General features: G+C 35.3%; 1 protein-coding gene across 5 annotated transcripts in view; it reads left to right on the top strand.

Annotated features, from left to right (window-relative positions):
* The window catches only part of PAM (peptidylglycine alpha-amidating monooxygenase), a 409,388-nt gene that overhangs the window by 33,711 nt on the left and 357,147 nt on the right, over positions 1-18,530 (top strand). For all 5 annotated transcript variants that reach the window (XM_036737505.1, XM_036737477.1, XM_036737514.1 and 2 more), the window contains exon 2: positions 11,128-11,223. The gene's annotated coding sequence lies outside the window, so the exon portion shown is untranslated. The remainder of the gene's footprint in view (positions 1-11,127; positions 11,224-18,530) is intronic.

The following is an 18,530-nucleotide window of genomic DNA, read 5'->3' as shown; positions in this document are numbered from 1 at the left end:
GTCATGGATCCCTTTGGAAGTCTAGTGGTCTATGGACTCCTTTTCTCAGAATAATGTTTTTAAATGCATAAAAGAATATGTATGAGTACAAAGGAAATCAGTTGTGTTAAAATAGCTATCAAAATGTAATATGTCAATAAAACAAATGGCAAATTAACAAGTATATTTCAAAGTAGTAATGGGTGTGAACAGTATCTTGAGATATCTGCAATATCTGTAATGTGATGTGTAAGTATTTGTGATTTCATTTGGTGGCAGAGTCATAGGTACTACTAAATAGTGGGGTTGTTGCCGATAATCATAATAGAAAGAAATATTAAGTTAAATTTCAGTTAGACATTAGTGACAGTAAAGATGTAATTAATTTCTCATTTATTTTCCTGGATCCTCTGAAATCCCTTATGGGAATCCCAGGTTAAGAACTCCCTGGTATAAAAATTGCTGCCTAAGATGAGTTTTGAAGGAAACAAGTGATTAAAAGGGATGGTTGTGGGAAAGGAGTGCATTCTAGGCTCATGGCATAGACAATGAAAAGGAGTAAAGATGGGAAATGGAGTGTTATGTAGAGGGAATGCAAAGGAAAGTTTGGCTAGATATAGAGTGTGGAAAGGTAAGAAATGTCATTTGATAATGAATGATGGAGTTAACCTTCTGTTCTTAGATAGCATTTATATAGTTCTATAGCCAATCTGATAGGTGTGAGGTTGTATCTCAGAGTTGTTTTAATTTGCATTTCTCTAATCAGTAGTGATTTAGAGCATTTTTTCATATGATTATTAATTGCTTTGATTTCTTCTTCTGAGAACTTCAAATCCTTTGACCATTTGTCAACTGAGGGATGGTTCTTATTTTTATAAATTTGGGTCAGTTCCCTAGATAGTTGAGAAATGAGGCCTTCATCCAGGAAACTTGCTGTAAAATTTCCCCTTTTCCTGTTTACTAATTTTATCTGCGTTATATTTTTATGTAAAAGCTTCATAATTTCATGTAATCAAAATTATCCATTTTATTTCCCATTATATTCTCTGTCTCTTATTTGTTCAAAAATTATTCCATCACCGTAGATCTGACAGGTATATTTTTCCATGTTCCCCAAATTTGCTAATGATAGCATCCTTTACATCTAAATCATTCATTTTATTTTGGTATATGTTGTGAAATGCTGGTCTGTGCCAAGTTTCTGCCAAACTACTTTCTAGTTTTCCCAGCAGTTTTTGTCAAATACTGGGTTCTTATCCCAAAAGCATAGATATTTATGGGTTTATCAAATATTAGATTACTGTAGTCGTTTATTACTATCTATTGTCTGTGTAATCTATTTCACTGATCCATTATTCTGTTCTTAGCCAGTACAAAATGATTTTGATGATTACCACTTTGTAATACAGTTTGAAATCTGGTACTACTAGGCCACCTTCTTTCACATTTTTTCATTGATTCCCTTGATATTCTTAACCTTTTGATTGTCCAGATGAATTTTATTATTTTTTCTAGCTCTATAAAATAATTCTTTGGTAGTTTGACTGCTATGGCACTGTAAATTAATTAAGTAAATTAACTTAGGTAGAATTGTCATTTTAATTATATTGTCTTGGCCTGCCTATGAGCAATGACTATCTCTCCAACTGTTTAGATCTGCCTTTATTTATGTGAAAAGTATCTTATAATTGTGTTCATATAATCCCTGGGTTTTCTTGGCACAGTAGACGCCCAAATATTTTATATTGTCTGAATGGTATTTCTCTTTCTATATCTTGCTGCTGGGTTTTGTTGGTAGCATATAGAAATATTGATGATTTGTGTAGGTTTATTTTATATCCTGCAACTTTGCTAAAATTACTAATTGTTTCAACTAGTTTTTTTAAAAAAAAGTTATTTCTCTAGAGTTCTAAGTATACCATCATATCTGTAAGGGGTGATGATATTTTTCCTCATTGCCTATTTTTATTCCTTCTATTTCTTTTTCTTGTCTAATGCTATATGTAACAGCTATAGTACAATATTGAATAATAATGGGCATCCTTGCTTTACCCCTGATCTTACTAGAAAGACTTTAAATTCATCCCCATTATTGATAATGTTTGTTCTTAATTTTAGATGGATACTACTTATTATTTTAAGAAAGGCTCCATTTATTCTAATACTTCCTAGTGTTTTTAATAGGAATCGCTGTTATATTTTGTCAAAGTTTTTTCTGCATCTATTGAGATAATTGTTTTTTTTATTATTTTTATTTATTTTATTTCTTGTTTTTATTATTTATATAATCAATTATGCCGATAGTCTTCCTAATATTAAACCCTCCCTGCATTCCTGGTATAAATCCCACTTGATCATAATATTTGATCTTTGTGATATATTGCTGCAATCTCCTTGCTATTATTGTATTTAAAATTTTTTGCCTTAATATTCATTAATTGAATTTGTCTATGGTTTTCTTTCTCTGTTTTTACTCTTTCTGGTTTATGTATCTAAACCATATTCTTTCAAATAGTTTATATAGTATTGAAATTAATTGTTCTTTAAATGTTTGGTAGAATTCACTTGTAAATCCATCTGGTTCTGGGGATTTTTTCTTAGGGAGCTCATTGATGGCTTATTCAATTTCTTTTTCTAAGATAGGATGATTTAAATATTCTATTTCCTCTGTTATTAATCTGGGCAGTTTATGTTTTTGTAAATATTCATCCATTTCAGTTAGTCAGTTGTACTGGCACATAATTGGGGTAAAATAACTCCTAATAATTGCTTTAATTTCATTTTCATGGATGGTGCATTATCCCTTTGCATTGATACTATTAATTTAGTTTCCTTTTTGAAAATCAAATTAACCAATGGTTTACCTATTTTACTGTCTTTTTTCCATAAAATTAGCTCCTACTTTTATTTATTAGTTCTAAGCCCTCCATTTCTTTAATGTAGTAGCTGCTAAATCTTGTGTTATCCTGACTGTGACTCACAGTATTTGAAATGTTTTTCTCTGGCTTTTTGTAATATTTTCTCCTTGATCTGGGAGCTCTGGAATTTGGCTATAAAATTATTGGAGTTTTCATTTTGGGATCTCTTTCCGATGGTGATTGGTGAATTCTTTCAATTTCTATTTTACCTTTCTGGTTCTAGGATATTGGGGGCAGTTTCCTTGATAATTTCTTGAAATATGGCGTCTAGACTTTCCTTTGATCATAGCTTTCAGGTAGTCTAATAATTCTGAAATTGTCTGTCATCAGTTTATATTTCAAGTAAGTTGTTTTTGTGATGAGATTTCACATTTTCTTCTATTTTTTTCATTCATTTGATCTTGTTTTATTGCTTCTTGATGTTTCATGGAGTCATTAGCTTCCACTTGCCCAATTCTAATTTTTAAGGAATTATTTTTTTCAGGGAGCTTTTGGACCTCTTTTTTCATTTGGCCAGCTCTGTTCTTTAAGATGTTATTTTTTCTGTGTGTGTGTGTGTGTGTGTGTGTGTGTGTGCATGCCTCAGTTACCAAGCTTTCAAATGTCTTTTCATAATTTTCTTCCTTTGTTCTAATTTCTTTACCTAAATTTTCTTCCATTACTTTTATTTTGAAAATAACTTTTTAGCTTTTCCAAGAATTTTTATTGGGTTTATGTCCAATAATTTTTTTTTCCTTTGAGGCTTTACTTATAGGTGTTTTGCCTTTCTTGTCTTTTGAGTTTGTGTTTTGATCTTTCTTATCTCCTGTAGCTTTTTGTGGTCAAGTTCTTTTTTATTGTTGCTGTTTGCTCATTTTCTAACTTATTTCTTGACGCTGAACTTTATGTTAAGTTTGGTCTCTGTTACTGGTGTGGGGCATTGTTTCAAGCTTCAGGACTTTTCACACGGGTATTTCCAGAGCTAGTTTTAGGAGTTTAGAATTTTTCAGTGCCTCCAAAGTGCTGTGATCCGAGGAGAGGTGTAGTCACTGCTCTCCTGGTCTGAATGCTGGTCCATACCCAGGAAGGGCCCCTGATCCCTTGTGACCTGAAATAATACTGCTCTTCAGGGCTCCCAAACCCTCTTGACCAAAAATACTCCTTTCCTCCCTTAACTAATACCCAAAAGTGAGTATAGATAATGAATTTGCCAAACAACATCTGGTCCTGTGTCTAGTGCTAGAACAAGGGTCCTCTGTAATATTTTTCTGACCGGTTCCCAGATCACCTTACTGTCTCTGGCTTAAGAGTTCCCAAAGCTACTGGTATTTCTGTCACCATCGCCTAGTTCCACCATTGGTGTTTCATCCATGTGGTCTCTTGACAGATTTGTCTTTTGAACCTTCAGTTGAAAAGAGTTGTCTTGGGCTGGAAAAATGTCTCGTTGTGATCTTTGGTTGGCTCTGCCACTCTAGAATTTGATTCGAGGTGTTATTTTAAAGTTGTTTGGAGGGGAATATTTGGAGAGCTCAGCTGAGTGATTTTTCTACTCCACCACTGTGACTCTACCCTTAGAAGTGTGCTGTCATTCTTTTTATCTGACCATCTGTAATAGCAAGCACCCTAGCATACCCAGGGTGGCCTGCTAGCTCAGGTCCTTTAATCTGCTTTTAAAGGAAAAATAGCTTTTAAAAGGGTCAACAACCTTACTTTAATTAAACATATATATCATTCACTTAGTTCAAGGGAGAGGTCAGTACCCTGAATGCAGAGAAAATAAAATACAAGTAGAGAAAATAGCACAGATCCACAGATAGGACTTCTAACTGTCTGAGAAATAAGCATAGATCAACAAACAAAGCCTATCGGGCTTTCAACTGTCTGACCAAAGTAATACATGCATAGTTACCGGAGAGGGAAGCACCAACATCTGGGTTTTCAAAGCCAGGGGGCTCCTTAACAGCTACACAGAGTCTTGTCTGGCCAAATCACATGAGCATTCTTCCCATGAGTGACCCCCAAAGCAAAATGCTAACCTCAGAAGATATGTACAGCCAGAAGGCATCACAATCCTTGTGCTTGGGTGCCTATCAAGCAGGCAAGACTCCCCATAAGCAAGCTTTCCCTTTAAGCAAATTCCTCCCCCAACAGGCTTCACATGACTCAGGATATATCACAGCTGTGAGCTGGAGTTCAAAGCAGCAAAACATCTGTGCCTGAACACATGTGGTCACATTTTTCTATTAATGGACGGGGAAGATCTTCCTATTCCATTAACATTACACCATCTTACTTTTTACCAGCCACATATTCTGGCTTCATTTATAGCAATAATGTCAATGTGGATGTAATTCAGATACTTCAGTGTGTGAAATTATTCACCATTGGACATAGATCTGATAGTAAAAGTACCAACAATTAAATTAATATTTATAGAAGTCTGAAAAACTGCCATATTCTTAGCATCCTCTTCCTACTTTTCTACCAAAAGTAGAAAGCCTTATAGAACTGAATTGTTCTATGCTTTTGTCAGTTGCATAGGTCATATGTGGCTAAAAGAATCATCACTGGTTGAATAATCCTCTTGTGAAAATCCTTTTCCACATAATCACACTGGTGCTCAGAAAACAGATAATAGTTGTTTGTCACATCCAGCCTTTTGCAGCTTGGTAGGACCTCCCAAGAGCTTGTGATTCTCCACTGTAGAAATGGAAAAACCAGGATTACTTTCCATGTCATAATGAAGCTTCAGAAGAGGGTCGTTTTCATGATAGAAAACATTTAATAAAGCACCTACCTATCCATGTAAATATATTTTACTGATTTTCCAAGAATACTGTGTTTAAAAAAACAGCAACAACAACAACCTATGTGTATTGGAAAGTAGGGAGGAAAAGGGCAGTTCAGGAAAGAAGAGGAAGGGAGAAAGAACCACAATAATGCCAAATAATGTAAGAGAGACATTATTAAGGTTAAATGAAATTTTTATTATCATAATGCTTCTGTTCAAATAATAAAGCTAAAGGGGGCTAGGAAAAAGCATTTAAGGTCACTTTCAAAATGTATTTGCACAAGTACCAGGAAATGAGTGTATTTATATAAAAAGCACTTAATGATTGCATAAGGATTTACTTCTTTATTTGTGTACTGAACAGTTGACTGCTGAGGACTCCTTGGTTGCCATAGAGGCTTGGAATTATCTCATCTGTGAATTGACATAGCCCTTTGAAAAAGTCAACAGTGTCATATTAAGAACTAAAGTTTTAGGCTTTTAGAGCTATATGATAATATTATCATTTATATATGAGATTTAGTTTTGACAGTGTAAAGAACTGAGAAGGGCATAAAAGAAGTTGTCTGTGGGTATATGTGTAGCTTGTTTTTGTATCATGTATCTTGTTGAAAGTTTTTTGTAAATTCAGTTTTTATAAATTATATTTGTAATAAACTTAGGGGAGTTCCATTCTTTAAAGAAACCTTTCACTGAATCCTTTCTAAAGTATCCTTTTAGGAAATACTCACCTCTCATTCATCTATATGTCATTCATATCTTTTAATTTGTATATTTAGCAAAGCATTTTGTCCCTTTCTTGTGCACTTAAAATATTATACATTTTATTTTGTGTTCTTATCTTATCTTCCTGTAGAATATAAGCTTCCTAATGATGTTGTGTATGGTGTTACCCATAGAAACACAGAAATGGTAGTCCTTGCCCACAATAAACTTGAATTTTACTGGGATTGAACAGATAAGTATAATGTCTGTTTACTAAGAAAGGAAAATAAACCAGAGGCTGCTGATCAGACATGTGGGTTTCAAATGAAGAGAACTTGCTGGGAAATGATGGCAGAGGGACATAGGACCTGAAATTGCAGTGGTGAGCAAGTAGTATTACAGATTTTCCTGGGTGTGTGAGAGGAGTGGTCAGCATTAGAAAAGGTAGCAGAGGATGAGATATCTTTAGAGAAAAGTCAAGTCTGTGTGAGTGGAAGAAGATGGAGAGTGAGTGAAGGGATCTAGGGCTAAGGAGATCTTAAACAATGAAGTAGGGATTCCATAGAGTGAAATATAAGGGCATGGCTGAACTAGATAGGAATGAGAGTGTGGGAGAGTGGGGAAGTAGGGGAAAGGTATCTAGGTGATTAGTTAGCTCCAAGACAGGAGGAGCATTAAGTGTGCTGATGCTGTTAGCTTAAATCAAGTCAAAATTTCTCATTAGATTGATTACTGATTGAAGGCACCTATGTTGACAGTGCCTCCCAGGTGGAGCTATTTTAGATTATTACATCAGGAATGGAGAGAGTGACTTAAGCCTCCTATCGCAGCTGCCAATTTATAGCATCATAAGATTTCAGAAAGGGGAAAAATGTTAAAGATCATCTAATGCTGGAACATCTAGGTAGTACAGTAGATAGAGCACTGACCCTGGAGGACCTGAGTTCAAATCCAGTGGCAAATGCTTACTAGTTGTGTGATCCTGGGCAAGTCATTTAACCCCGATTGCCTAAAAAATTCTCTGATTATTTGTCTTCGTATTACAAATTGGGACCCGGATAGAACTGGTTTGTTAAAGCTAACTGATAGTAAATGACTTTAGAAGTATGTCTCAAAGTAATTCCTTTCATTTACAATCCCTTTCTGAACAGAAAAGCCATGAGAAAGACTCTAGTATGTGGTAGTAAAGAAATAAGCTTGTTAAGTGGATTTTGGTTTTAATATGGCGAATAGACATAATCGCCTTCTTTTTACAAAGTGTTTCTTTGTGATCTCTGGAAAGTTATTATTGGTTACTCTCTTCTAGTATTAAATAATGACAAAGTTTTTTGTACAGTGAATTGTAGAGAGTAGACATTTAACAAATGCATGCGGTACTTAATGAAGTTGAATTCTGCATTTCACTTTCTTTGTCTCATCCTTTTCACAGGTAGTTGATTTTTCTGAATATGTGACTTGTGTAAAAATTGGCATAATAATGTAATTTTTTAAAAAGTTGCCCATGTTAATTTACTTCATTAAATCCAGTTTCTCTAGAAATTATAATTCCTCATATTTAAGTTAAACATTCTTTAGTTAGACTGACTTTACGATATTTTGAAATTACTGTGAAAACTGGTTAATGAAATTGGTGGGTAAGTACTTTCAATAGCTCACTATTTTCTATTCTAAAGTAAGATATCATGATCTAAGTAGTAGATTGTAGAATTATCTGAGAATTGGCAATTTGGTGAATTAAATAAATGGCATTTATTACATATTGAGAACATTTTAATTAATTGTTGCACTTGCATATTTTCATTTATTTTAAAGGTGTTTTATTTAAACTCATTTCTTAGGATCATAGATCTAGAACTGGAAGGGACCTCAGAGGTCACTTGGTCCAAACCTTTCATTTTGCAGATGAAAAAATTAAAGTCCAGGGAGCTTAGGTGCCTTCCCCAAAGTCATCACAGGTATCAGGTGTCCTCAAAGTTGAAGCTAGGTCCTCTAACTTCAGAGGCAATGCTTTTCCCTTATTTTTACATCAATGTTACTTCCTGATTTCCTGCCTTCCATGGAACTCTTAAAATAGATAAGTACAGTCAAGTAAAATTAATCAATTCATTACCCATATTTAAAAATGGCTCCTTCTGAAACCCTAAACCTTCACCTATATGTTGAGAGGTGGGAGCCATGTTTCACTGTCAGCTCTCTCAGTTTATGATTGGTCACTGCATTGATAAAAGTTATAAAAAAGTTTTTCAGTGTTGTTTTCCTTCACATTATTGGAATCATCATGTAAATTGTTCTGCTTACTTTATCTTCATGTACTTCTATGAATTATTCATATTCATTGTTTCTTTCTATGCAGTAATATTCAGTTATATTAATATACCATAGTTTATTAAGCCATTCCACAATTGATAGGTACCCACTTTGCTTTGCTTCTAATTATAGTTATAATTTTATCTCCTGCAAAATTCTCTCTCTCTCTCTCTCTCTCTCTCTCTCTCATCTGTGTGTGTGTGTGTGTGTCTTGATCTCTCTCTCATACACACATACATATACATACACACACATGCATATTATATATCTATTGGGCATCTGTATAGAGCAGTGAATAGAGCATCAGGCCTGGAGTCAGTAAGACCTGAGTTAAAATCCAGACTCAGATATTTATTAGCTGTGTGACCCTGGACAAGTCATCTGACCTGTCTGCCTCAGTTTCCTCATTGGTAAAATGGGGATAATAATAGCACCAACCTCCTAGGGCTGGTGTGAGGATCACATGAGATAAGAATTGTGAAGTGCTTAGCATAGTGCCTGGCACATAGTGAGGGCTATATAAATATTACCTATTTTCTATTTCTATCGAACCTTATTCAATTATATTTATATTGATGACAGTCTGCTTTTCTAGCCTTTACCTTCAGTTTTGCATCTCCAGCTGCCTATTGGGCATCTTGAGCTAGATTCCTGTAGATATCTTAAACTCAGCATACTCCAAACTGAATCCTTTTGTCCTTCCCCACTTAACCTCCCCTTTCTAATCTTCCCTATTACTATTGAAGGCACTACTTCCTAGTAGAAGAAACTCAGCCTTGCAGCCTGGATATCATCTTTGCCTCCTCACTTTCTCTCCTCTCGCACATCCAGTCTGTTGCCAAGGCCTGTTGATTTAACCATTGTAACATCTCTTGTGTATGTCTCCTTCTCTCCTCTGACACTGCCACCCCTCTGATGAAGGCTTTCTCACTTCACTGTAGGACAATTGCAGTAGTCAGCTGGTTTGTTTGTCTGACACAGATCTCCCCCCACTCCATCCCATCCTCTATTCAGCTGTCAAAATAATCTTCCTAAAGTGCCTGTCTGACTGTGCCACTTTTCTCCTCAAGAAACTCTAGTGGCTCCCTGTCACTTGTAGGATCATGTAAAATTCTCTGCTGTTCAAAGCTTTTCACAAACAAGCACCCCTCTTCTACCTTTCCAGCCTTCTCACACCTTATACCCTGGCCCCATCCTACCCTTACCATATACTCTTAGACCCATTGATACTGGCTTCCTTGTTGTCCCTCAAAGAAGACACTCCATTTCCTGACCCTGTCTCCCATGCCTGCATGTTTCCCTCCTCAACTCCACCCTCTGGCTTCCCTAGCTTCCTTCAAGTCCCAATTAAAATTCCACTTTCTACATGAAACCTTTCCCAATCGCTTTTCATTCTATTGCCTTCCCTCTGTTGATTATTTCCAGTTTTTTTTTCTATATATAACTTGTTTGTACATAATTGTTTGAATGTTGTCTCCCCCACTGGATTGTGAGTGCTTCAAGAAGAGAGTCTTTTACGTTTTAGCCATAGCATTTAGCACTGTGTCTAGCACATAGTAGGTTCTTAATATATATTTATTGCCAGACAGACTGTCTTTTACCTCCATGGGGTATTCCATTTACTTCTCCAGAATGACTTTTTATTTTATGGTGGTAATTTAAAATGCCCACTTTAATATGAACTGGATTCACAGGGCTTCACTTTTATTTCTAAAATGCTGATGGTCAGCATTGTCTAGTACTGAATACAATGAAGAGCACAGTGCCTGCCTTGTAAGATAAGAGGAGGCTGGACTTTAACAGTGAATAGAAAATAATGCTAAAGTGCTCACTGGAGTGCCTTTTTAGGATAGTTGGGATGCTTAGTGATCATGCAGTTACCTGTGTCTGCTAATTGGTTGAAACAAGATTGTAACTTTGGTGGATTTTCCCACCAACTGAAATGGCTAAGAAAAAGAGAAAATAAGACATAAAAAACAAGTGGAAAAGTATACTACAAAGTTTTAGAAGAATGTTTACGATGAATGTTCCTTTCTGATTTGAAAATTAGAGGAAGGATTTAGGGTTGGCTCTTTTATTTGCAGATTATTCTTGTTTCTTTTAAATGTAGGCTTCTAGAAAGGCTCTTCTTTTGAAAAAGTAGCCAAAAATCAATGGAAAGTCAAAAGATTTTGATTAAGGGTGAACCTCAAGGTAAAATTCACAGCCAGGAGTATTGGTCACATAGTTTAATACTATATTCTATATAAATGAAATATTTAGCTTTTGCAGTAATAACATTTTTAAATATGTCTATTGAAAATGTAAAAATAATTGTGTGTCTGAAAAATTCCTTGTAATACATTTGAAGTTATGGGAGAAGTAAATGCTTAGAAGAAAAATGTAAAACCTGCCAGCATCTTTCATGTGATTCACAAGTTCTCTGTTTTCCTTGTGTTGTTTGCTTAGGTGATCCGGCTTTTTCCAGTAATTAATCTAGTGTTAACTACTTGCCAGCCCAGGAGCAAGTGAAAGGAGTGGCAGGTGGGAAGGCAACAGAGGGAGGTAAGTTGTCCTGACCCAGGATTTGCCATTTTACTCCACTGTGCCCTTGGTGGCATGTGTTTCTCTCTATTGCCTTGATCTTGATTTGGAATATGTGGTAGTCATTAACATAGCCTTGAGATTTCTGTGGGTTAAAGGCCTAGGGACAGAAGTAGGAGAAAAACTGCTACCTCTTTTCCATATAGGAGTTTCAACAATTTGGCTAGCAGCTGCTGTGGGAGTGAAAAACGAACACAAGCCCAACAACAGGAATGCTGTAAACCCGAGTTCTTTTGATCTGCTTTACTAAGGAAAGTAACATTAAGGGGTTAACAAGCTTACTTTAATCCAGTGTACAAATATCATTCACTTAGTTCAGGGGAAAAAGTCAGCACCCTGAACTTCAGAGCAACTAGAAACAAGTTACAAACATCAACAGACAGACCTTGTCTGATTCAAATCGCAATGTATAGTTATCAGAGTTTAACAAAGTCTGTACATCCGGGTTTACAAGTTGGAGGGCTCTTAACTACAGCTGCCCAGAGTCTCCACATTAGTACACTGCCAAGAGAGAGAGAGCCCCAAGGGAGAATGCCATCCTCTGGGTTTATATATCTTGTTCAGGGTCAAAGGTGAGTTAATATATGTGACTCACCCATGTGAGAGTGAGAGCCCTAAGTAAATAGCTCTGTCTTCCCTTTTTATCCACTCTTTAGCCATCATCAGATGTCATCTGAGCGACCAGAACTTAAGCTCTTGCTATTGGCTCTGGTCTTAGCAACTCCCCTTAGGAGCCTGGGGGCTTCACAAACACATCGGCTTAGCACCTAGTAGCTAGGGGTTTGGGGCCTACTTGGGAGTGAAGATATAATCAGACCTCCCTTCATTGGCTCCACCTTAGTTACCAATGCAGTAGGCCATTAGTTTTCCAGGAAACTTTTCAAAAAACATTTGTCTCTAACTGGATTGAAAGTGTTTCTTAACGTGATTTTTCACTACCTTGGTATATGTCTGATTTGATTGCTGTATTTGCGCTTATCTATTTTTGTGTGTGTATATATATATACATATATATAGTTTATATATTTTATATATAAATATATATATATAAATATCTGCATATTTATATTTGTATATATAGTTTATATATAATAAATATATTTGTATATATAGTTTATATATGTTTTACATAGTTTAATTTCCCTATTTATTAAGTTTTTCTCTTGATGGTAGCACTTTTGATAAAACATGGAGAAATCTTAGCCACTCTAAAATGTAAGAAACACAAGAGACAAGGAACATTTGTGTACAAGTTGAGACCTTTTTAAATAATGGAGAAAATTGCTGGACTGACATTAATTTTTTGAACACATCAAAAAAGACACTACTCCCCCCCCCCAAAAAAAAAACTCCTAACCAAAAAACAATACAAATAAATGGACAAACGATACATCAACCTACAAAACATACAGACAACATAAACTTTATTATAGTTTTTGGATCAAATGTCCCCTAGAGCTATAGCAGCATTTTATTACCATGAGCTACCTGGAGTTTTCCCATGAATGAGCAAGGAGAAGCCAAAGAACATGTCTGGGTTAGACTGGCTCTAAGGGCAATACCAGCAACTAGAATCTTTAGATAATTTTCGAAGTATCTGGAATAACTAAGGGTCATCCCTAGGTTTCACCCTATCCATTTTATCTGTCTATCTATCATTTTTAACTTATTTCTTTAAAACATGTTTTGTTGGTGCTTTTTGTCTTTACATAAGTCATTTCAATTTCCCTTCTGTCAGAATGAATCTTCCCTTGTCACAAAGGAAACAAAATGAAACTTTCTAGTGTGGCAAATATATCTGATGAAGTTTACAGTGTTGTGTCCTAAGTTCCCCGTCTGCCAAAAAAAGTGAGGAAAATTCTTAGAAATCTTTGTTAGTTGTTCTGTTCGTATTTCAACTTCCTTTACTTCTCTGGTCATTTGCATTGTTATTGTCATTGTGTGCATTGTTCTCTTGGATCTGCATCCATTTATTCAGATCTTCTAATGTTTCTCTAAATTGGTATTTGCCATTTTTTTTTGCTGTATAATATTTCATTACATTCATAATGACTGACTGAAAACTCTTTATATCTTTTGACAGTTTGCAAGTTGGGCAATAGCTCCTGATCTTATATACACATACTTGAATTAATTCTCAGTATTTTTGGACATTCAAATTTTATTTAGTGCAAATATTTTTCCACTCTACTGTCTTTCTTCTAATATTGGCTTCACCAATTTTGTTTTTGAAAAACTTTTTAAATAGTCAAAAATGATCAATTTTGTCTCTTATCATCCCTTGTTTGGTTAAGAATTCTCTCCTTATTTCTGTTTGTAATAGGTACCTGAACTAATTTTCTTCTAATTTTTATGCTATGATTTTTTTTTTAAATTCAGAGTCCACTGGGCCTTGTTGCATATATTTTAAGAGATTTTCATGTAAATTTTTGCTGAATTGCTTCCAGTACATTTCTAGCAATTCTTGTTTTTAAAAAAAGGGATTCTTTCCTCTAGCAATTTTTATTCTTGGACTTGTCAAATACTGGATTGCTGTGGGGGGGTTTTGTTTCTATTTCTTGCTTATTTTTTCTTTTCTACTGACTTTTCTATTTTTTAACTAGTATCAGATAGTTTTGATAACTTACTATTTTTCCATTTGGCCAGTTCTGCTTTTTAAGGAGTTCTTTTCTTTAGTGAATTTTTGTGCTTCTTTTGCTATTAGGCCAATTTTGTTTTTTAAGAAATTTTATTCAATTTTTTTGTGTCTCTTTTACCAAGCTGTTAATTCTTTTTTTATATAATTTTCTTGCATTATTCTCATTTCTTTTTCCAACTTTTCCTCTACCACTTTTATCTGTTTCTTTAACCCTTCCAGGAATTCTTGTTTGGCTTGTGTCCGACTAGCACTTTTCTTTGAAGCATTGCTTATAACTGTTTTCACAGTGTTGTCTTCTTTTGGGTTTGTGTCTTGGTCTTCCCTGCCACCGTAATATATTTTTACAGTGAAGTTCTTTGTTGTTGTTTCTTTCTTGTTCCTGTTATTGGTTGCTTATTTTTCCAGCCTATTTCTTGACTTTGAACTTTATGTTAAAGTTGGGCTCTGCTCATCTGGGGGTTAGGGAGGCACTGTTCCAATCTCCATGATTTTTTCGCGCTGCTGTTTTCAGAGCTACTTCTGGAGTTCTGTAAGTTTTGGGTGCTTTCAAGGTGGTGTGATTCAGGGAGAGGTGTCAATGCTGTTCTCATCTGTGCTCTATCCTTTACCCAGGAAGGGTCCCTGCTTCCCTGCAGCTGCAAGTGCTAGTGCTTTTCTTGGAACTAGGAACAGGGCCCCTGCTCTCTTGTAACTGATCACAAGTGCTTCTCTCTAACTGGGAACTGTGACCAAGAAATGCTTATGGGCAGTAGAATTGCCAGTCACCACCAGCTCCACCCAGGGCCAGCAAAGGATTCTCTGGAATCTTTTTCTGACTGGTTGTCCAATCCCTTTCCTGGCTCTGGGCTGAGAGTTCCTGAAGCTACTGCTGCCACCCCTGCTGCCCCTCCCTGCTGCCCCTCCCTGCTGACACTTCTGCCCCTCTCTGGCTGTCTCTCACCCAGATGTCACAGTCTACTCTTGCCAACCTCCTAAATTGTCTGAGGCTAGAAAAACTGTCCCAGTCTGATCTTTTGTTGGCTCTGCTGCTCCAAAATTTGATTTGAAGAGTTGTTTTAAAGTTGTTTGGAGGGAAACGTTGGTAGAGTTCAGATGAATTACTGCCTGTGCTGCACCATCTTGGCTCTACCCTTTGTTGGTAGCTATTTTGAATGAAATTTTGCTTGTTTATAGATTTTGTTAATATCATGTAAACTTGAAAATGATTGTTTTAGATTTATTTTAATTTCTGTCCTCTTGCTGAAGCTATTGTCTCAATTAGTTTCTTTGCCGATTCTGTTTTTTTGAAGAGTTTTTCTGTTTTAATTTCTGATGGATAATCATTTAATTCTACTACACAAGAGTGGTGTATCACTATATTAAAGCTTTGTTCTTTACGAAACTGCTAATATCATTCTTTCTTTTTAACTTTATATCGCTATCTTTTGTTTCTTACATTGCTTGCATTTTCCAGTATATCTTTCTAAATAATATGAGAACTGCAAGTCAAAACAACCTTGAATTTTCATCTTATACCCAGCAAATTTTCATTAGCAAGGGTGACAAAGGATGGGAATGGTCATCCTTTGAGGGGTTGTGGAATGGTAATCACACTAATATATTGTTGCTAGATCTGTGACTTTATCCACAACGCTGGAATGTGATTTAGAATCATGCTGAGAAGGTGACTAAAATGTCCATTTCCTTTGACCTAGAAATTACAATGATAGGCATATGCCCCAAGGAAGTCGCTGTATATAATATCAGACTATTTTGCTGAATTGTTTTTCCTCCTTTTTTATTCTTTGTTATAAGGGATGACTCTCTTAGAGGTAAAACAGGAAGGATCACATTGAAAAATGTAGGTGAAAAAAATGTATTTAAAATAAAATGAAATTAGCTACTATGCATATGCATTTAATATTGTTGATCTTTTCATTGTATATGGTACGTTTATGCATAATATAGTATCCATTTTAGTCTGCCTTGACTTTATGAGTTTTTTATTTTTCCTTTACACATAGTAGATTTTGTTCCAATTCTTCATTTTCAGTCTTTATGTCCTTAGGCATTTTGTACATACTAGCTGTGCCTATACAATAAATAAATCTGATCTGGATGAAATCATGTTTTTGGTCCTATGGCCAAAGGTTGTCTTAGAACATGAATGCCATCCTGGTACATACTAATTTCTACTAGTTGGATCCTTCGTATATGGTGAGTTAATATATGTGGTCATGAAAAAATTGAACTGACAAAAACACAAATCAAATTCATCCCTGGTCCCCTGCTCACAATTATTTTTACCTTTTCATTTGATAAATATCACAGGTAGCCAGTTAAGGACCTAACAAAATTGTATTTATGCCTCCCTGTTTTTTTGATGCTCCTTTGCCCTACTTCCCAGCCCACTCAAGACAATGATTGTGACTTCCTAGACCATTTAGGACATCACTAACATGCTTCTGTTCAACATTGATCTTGTTCAATATTGAAACTTGTATTTTGTGCTCTTTTTCTTCCTTTGGTGATAAATAAAATGAAAAACTAATCTTTGCTAATAGAATTCAGTAAGCTTTTATGAACAAAACTATTTGCAAAGCATTGTGGTAGATGCTAGAGAATAAAGAGATGAATAAGACATATTTCTGACCTCCAGGTAAAGATAATCAAGAGAGATAAACAGAACTGTGATGTATAGGAGACATGAATAAGACAGTCATGAAACCAGAAGTAAGGAATGAGAGATTATGTCTGGTTGGAATGATCAGAGGCTCTCCCGAGGTTTTCTGTCCTTTTAAAGCTAACATTATGAAAATAAGCTCCAAAATACTATGCTTTTATCTTCTCTTAGCCAAAGGAATAGCTCTAATCATGAGAATTTTAGCTTCACTAGTGGAGATGATAATACAACAAGAGATACCTTAGGGCAAATGAGTCTTTTGTAGTAACCTTAAAAAATTTAAGGTTATTTTCTTAATAGGCTACCAATCATCCAGACACTTAACAAAAAGTTTGATCCAAATTTCAAAGTATTATTTACAAATGTTAAAAATAATAACGAGTATCCATGTGTCAAAGTGGATAGAATATTTTTCTTGAAATCAGGAAAACCTGTTTCCACTTCCTGTTTCTGATACATACTAACTATGTGACCATGGACAAGTCATTTAACTGCTCATTCTCCCCTGAAGTTGCCAATTTGTATCAGTGAAGGAGATTTCCATAACCGATGTTCTCTCTACTGTAACATCACAGATCTGGATCCTTCTGTCTTCCTCTACTTTAAAAAAAAGGATTAAAAAAAAGATGCTTAATATTATTGTCTTGTCTTCCATTCAATACTCATCTCACAAATCCCATTTGTCTATATTTGTGGTTATGTTGCTTGAAAATATGTCTTGTCATACAAAAAGAATGCCTTGAAATGTGTTAGAAGTAATAGAGGGAGTGAAAGAAGGTGCTGCAACGATGTCAGACACCTCCCAATTCACCGTTACCATTGTTGGAAAGAGAAAAGACTACAGACGTGTGGTATTGAACTGTCATCAATTCTGCAAAGATCCTTCCCTTGAATATCCTTGCTGGTTAATTTAATGTTTTTAGTATTCAATAAATATGTTCTGAAATGATTCTGCTGCTTTTAAATCTTCATATTCATTCCCTAAAAGACTACCTTCTGGAAGGTGAATTTATTTTGCTTTGAGCCTTCCTATTAAAAAAAATTTATTTGGACCCACTATAGATTCAGTCATTCCAATGACTGTAATGCTCATGGGAATGTAATATGCAAGATGATTTTGAAGGACACTTTTATTTCCTAGTGTGTTTTCTCAGCAGGTGGTTAATGTTTTTTGTCCCACAAAAGCAGCATACAGAGCTGAATGTTACACTATTTTCAAAGAGCAGCATTTTCATTCTGCATAAAATAGAACAGTAATTCCAATCTTTTTGAGAATGCCTTTGCATATAGGTGGTGTTGACATACAAATGTCCACTTTAAGGTGGCATTATGAAAAAAGAGAAAAAACAGATCCTATGGTTCAGCAACAATTTTTAAGTGTATTCAAATTATACCTACTACTTTTCATTAAAAATATTTCAATTATTTATATCCCCCTTCTCTTATCTTCATATTGCTAACTTCATACTCTGGTGTGTTCTAGGTAAGAAACACATTTTGTTCCTAAAGTTGTCCCTCTTGAAACCATTTTGATTCTTTTCTTGATATTTCTCTAGTTGGTTTCTTACTCTTTCCTATTAAATTCTTAGTAATGACTGTAGCAGTTAATCTTATGCATGTTTTTAAGAAATAAAATAACGAGGCAGAATGACAGTGAATAAAGCTGGTCTCAGAGTCAGGAAGACCTGGCTGGCTCAAGTTTCTCCTGAAACATAGAGGCTGTGTAATATGTGTGACTGGTGTTAAGTCACAACCTTTCATTTCCCCTTAGGCAACACTTTAAGACACAAGTTGCACAAAAGTTGCCAATCTTCTTGGTAGAAAACGTTTCCTCACTGGGAGTTTTTGATACCATTGAAATCACAGATGTAGTTTTATCTAATAATAAAGGAGCAAATGATTCTTTATGGGCAGGAACTAGAACTTCTGTGGCCCGAAATAAAAGTCAATGGCAGAGGTACCTAAGGA

This window comes from Trichosurus vulpecula, chromosome 1, assembly GCF_011100635.1.
Source record: "Trichosurus vulpecula isolate mTriVul1 chromosome 1, mTriVul1.pri, whole genome shotgun sequence".
Classification (NCBI taxonomy): Eukaryota; Metazoa; Chordata; class Mammalia; order Diprotodontia; family Phalangeridae; genus Trichosurus; species Trichosurus vulpecula.
Note: the sequence above shows the minus strand (reverse complement) of the source record. Positions and strands in the feature narration are given on the sequence as shown.